The sequence below is a fragment of the Physeter macrocephalus genome, chromosome 9, assembly GCF_002837175.3.
Source record: "Physeter macrocephalus isolate SW-GA chromosome 9, ASM283717v5, whole genome shotgun sequence".
Classification (NCBI taxonomy): domain Eukaryota; kingdom Metazoa; phylum Chordata; class Mammalia; order Artiodactyla; family Physeteridae; genus Physeter; species Physeter macrocephalus.
In genome coordinates this window covers 97,181,733-97,186,351 of record NC_041222.1, presented here as the reverse complement: position 1 = coordinate 97,186,351, position 4,619 = coordinate 97,181,733, and positions in this window count along the sequence as shown.

The following is a 4,619-nucleotide window of genomic DNA, read 5'->3' as shown; positions in this document are numbered from 1 at the left end:
CCAGTAATGAGTCGCAGCCTGGCTTCCGAGTTAAAGACCTGGGCTTGAATCTCAGCCCTGCCCCTTTCTGGATACTGGCCTTTGGCTAGTCAACAGCCTCTCTTACCTCATATGCAGAATAAGAATAGTACCCCCAAATAAGGGCAATAACCACTCCACCAGTTGTAGTGAGAATTAAATGACCTCATGGAGATGGAGTGTTTTCGCTTTGAAATTGTTAGTCATTTGTAGGGAAAGCTTGTGCTCTGCACTTGGGTCATTTTCTGAAGCAATCTTCTGTCTCCCCAACACTACCCCAAAGGAGAAAGGGGCCCTGGGAGGACAAGAGGTGGCAGAGAAATAGCTGTGGCCCGGGCTTGCTGGTTGCAGGGTTTTGGCCTGGAGGATGATGACACAGCTTGGTGTGTCTGTGGAAAGGGGAGCAAGGTCCATGTGAGCTCCAGTGAAGACAGCCACAGCCTCTTTCCCAGAGCCCAGGTGACGGGCACAGCAACAGGGGGGTCCTGGCTGCCCGCACCCTCCCCTCCACGTGGGGCCGCTTCCTTCACTCGCAAGCTCCGGCTCTCATTCCCAAGCTTACGCCTTACTCTGCTGTCTGTGTTCAATCGGGAATGACCTTTTGGGGGATAAATTATTTTGTGTTCTCTTAGTTTAGCTCATGAAAATATTTTAGCAACATAGCATTCTCCAAAGCATTATTTTTTTAAAGGTGTCAGAGGGTTTTTTAAAAGATAATGGATTTTTTAGTACAAAATGCATGTGCATTGTAGAATAATTTGGACAACGGAAATAGTTAAAGGAGAAAATGAAAACCACCCATAGCTCCAGGGTCCAGAGAAAAGCCTGGCTTTTTCAACTGTTAACTGCACACTTCAGAAGGCCATTTAAGCATACAAAAACATGGCGGTTTTCTTACAGTATCTTTCCCTCATTCAGCACCATCCTCCTCTCCAATCTGCTTTCCCCAACTTTACCCTGATGATGCTTTTAGATATGCCACCTTTTATCCTCCTGTCTGTCTCACATCATCACCGTCGATTGTTGGCTTTTACGGTTTTTTGTTTCAAGTATGGAGGTTTATATTATAACGTAAAGGTTCAATGTACAGGGTTGAAGTCAGGGGTTTAAGGATTTGCAAGTAAATAAAAATGTTCAGTTGCAAAGAACAGAAACCCATTCCTAGAAGCCCAGGTGAAATAAGACCCTCTTACAGGTCAGCATCCAGAACTCAGCTGATGGAAGGACAGAGCGCTCTGGTGAAGGATTCTTCTCCCAGCTCTCATTCGGGCACCTCCTGGCTTTGCGTGTCTGCTCCTGTCTGTGCACCGATGCATTCTGTCCACTTAGAGATTTAGTTGTTATCTTCTTTTCAAGGCTGTTCCCACCCAGGAGAAGGACCCTCCACCTAGCTCTCTCCTCCTCTCGGTCTCGTTGTCTCCTGCCTATTTGGCCTAGTGGCTCAGGCACCTATAACTGGAATGGGGGTGGAGTCTGCTGTACTCCAGGAACATGGATGAGCTGTGTTCTCTAAGGTGCAAGCAGGAGCTGGAGCACACCCTGAATGGTATCCGCTATGAATGTGAGAGACAAGAGGGAGCAGATAAAGTCAGCATTTCCAAGAGAACCACTTCCCTCCAAGCATCACCAGTTTGTTGCAGTGTCCGACTCCCTCAGGGCAGCTAATACGTGTTCCCACCTTGAACTCCTTTATTGCCCCAGCATTTATCGTGTTGTATTTTAATTTTCTACTTGCATTCCATACTTTCCGTTATTGATGATGAACTCCCACAAGGCAGAAAATATTCTACTTATCTTTGCACTGCCACTCATATTCCAGGGTCTAGCACATGATGGGTTCAGAATAAATGTTTGTGGAATTAATGCTGAAAGAGTAGGACATGAGGAAGGAAATAAGAGGAGTACAAGCCGTAAGGGATTTCTAGCTAGATGGCGTATTTCCTCAAATAAATAGGAACTCTCTTCATCAGATGAATAGTGGTTAGTGTGGTTTGAAGGAATAAATGATTTCTCTCTGATTAAAAGGAAAAACAGTTCTTTTGTTGCCTGGCTTTGCTGTGATCCTTTCTGAAGGCTTTGAGCATGGTGTACACTGAGAGAATGTGAGAGTTTTGAGTCCTACATGCTATTTTCCAAAAGGCATGACCTTGAACTTGAAGGGCTTTGTGATGGCTCCAAGGCTGCCTGGGAAAATTGGTTGGGTTGAGCATCTGATTAGAGTGGACTGTCTTTTTTCATTTGTGGTTAGGTGCCGTGGATACTTGGCAAGCTGTAGAGCAAAGAAAACTAAAAATGTCCCCAGTAAGTGAGCAGGAAAGCTTGAGAACTTAGCAGAATTTTCATCCCTGAAGGGTCTATAGATACAGGCTTTAAAATTTTGATGTTATTTTCCCAAATGACCACAGCGGTTTGGCAAAGAGTCATGCCTCCAAGAATGATAATTAGAGAACTGGGTCATGTAAAATGCTAGAGAGGGTTAGAGGAGGGACCTTATTCACTTTTACGGACTGTGTAGTGTTAGGGAGAGACCCTCAGGAATCAAGATACCTGCACCCCATTTCAACTCTATTAGTCATTAATCATGGCATTTCATGTCAGACACCTAAGTAAACAACACTATGTTGTAATATTAAGGTTAAAACTAGGGGAAGAAATTGCCTAAGAGATTTGTACCATCCTTTGCTGCCTGGTTTTAAAATCTCATACTCTAAATTTATAGAACTGATCATAAAGAAAGTTGTTAGTAGTTGCCTTTTTTTTTTTTACTTTACACAACTACAGTTTATTGTTTACCAACTATACTAAATAAAACATAAAAACATGAACACTTACTGCATTTCAGAGACTTGGTATGATATAAAAAGCCTCATTAATAATTTTTATATTGATTACAGGTTGAAATTATAACATTTTGGATCTAGTGTGTTCAATAAGACATATAATTTTACCTGTTTCCCTTTAACTTTTTAAAAACTTTTAATTTTATATTGGAGTATAGTTGATTAACAATGTTGTGATAGTTTAGTACACAAAGGGTGTACAGCAAAGTGATTCAGTTATACAAATACATGTATTTATTCTTTTTCAAATTTTTTCCCATTTAGGTGGTTAGATACTCTTGAGCAGAGTTCCCTGTGCTATCCAGTAGGTCCTTATTGGTTATCCGTTTTAAATATAGCGGTGTGTACATGTCAATCCCAAACTCCCAATTTATCCTTTCCCTGCACTCTTTCCTCCTGGTAACCATAAGTTCTGTTTCTGTTTTGTAAATAAGTCCATTTGTATCATTCCTTTTTAGATTCCACATATTTCTCTTTCTCGGTCTGACTTCCTTCACTCAGTATGACAATAACTAGGTCCATGTTGCTGCAAATAGTTGCCATTTATTTTTGAAACCCATCCATCAGTCTCAGTGCCATATTCATCTTTCTAATTCTCTTAGGTTTTTCTCCACCCATCCCTACAATGTGTCTCATCACCTTATGTTTTAATCGGGTGGACTAATGTTCCCATTATGGAAGTATGCCCAGACTAGCCCTGTTTTAATGTTTTTCAAGCTCCAAAATTATCTCCTCTGCCTCATTTTGCTCTCACGAAATCCCTCGCTCCCTCAGGTTACCTCAACTTGGTACTAGGAGGTATTAATATAAACGAACTAGTTCCCCGTAATGCATTCAGGACCAGTTGACAATTGATCCATGCTCTCAACTAGAGTATGATGTTTGAAAGGAGACCATGTGGGAACCTCAGTGAATGTCTAGTTGGTAGAAAAATCCGTGAAGATGGAGTAAGGATGTCAGGCAGTACCCCATGTTTGAGAATTTTTGGAATAAAGGTCTTTACTGTGTTGCTTAAAATTATACCATGAAGATGATCACCATTCCGTCTCAATGTATGTTTGGCTTGTACATAAAGACTCAAAATTAATTTCAAATTAAAACTGCAATTTTCCTTTGGTTTCAACAGTTACCTCTGAAGCGGCTTGGGTCCCACTACCAGGGAACCATCACGTCTTTCTTTGATAACTGAAGTTCGACAAACTAAACTCTGCACATTCAAAGACTCAGTTCCCTAGATGTACTAACACTTTTCTCCAACGATGCTCTCATGGTCTGTTCTTTAAATAAGACTAAACCTACCAAACAGCAATTTCCTTGCTAATTAGCAAATTCACTTTCAGTTTAAATATACTGTTTATGTATATCTCTGTCCTAGCCCCCCTACGTCCTATTAGTTTATTAGTTTATTGTTTTTGACTCGATTCTACCCTCTCAGCATTTCGAATATCAACACAGCTCTCAATAAGCTTCTCAGAATTCACAGATGAATTTTTTTTTCTGTGTGGAGAGATAATTGCCTTTCAAAAATCTAGATGTGTTCTTTCTATTTCTTCACATACAGTTTAAATAACAAAGCTCTCCGAGAAAGGATCAAGTTGGCCACCAAAGAGTCAGAAAGAGCTTTTTAATACTTAAATCTTGCCAGACCTCTATAATATGTTACTGAATTCCCAGAGGCCAGACAGTTTTATTACTAGCTCTTCAGAATCCTGAAGCCCCAAAGAGTTGTTTTTATAACCGTATCCAACAAATTAGACAATT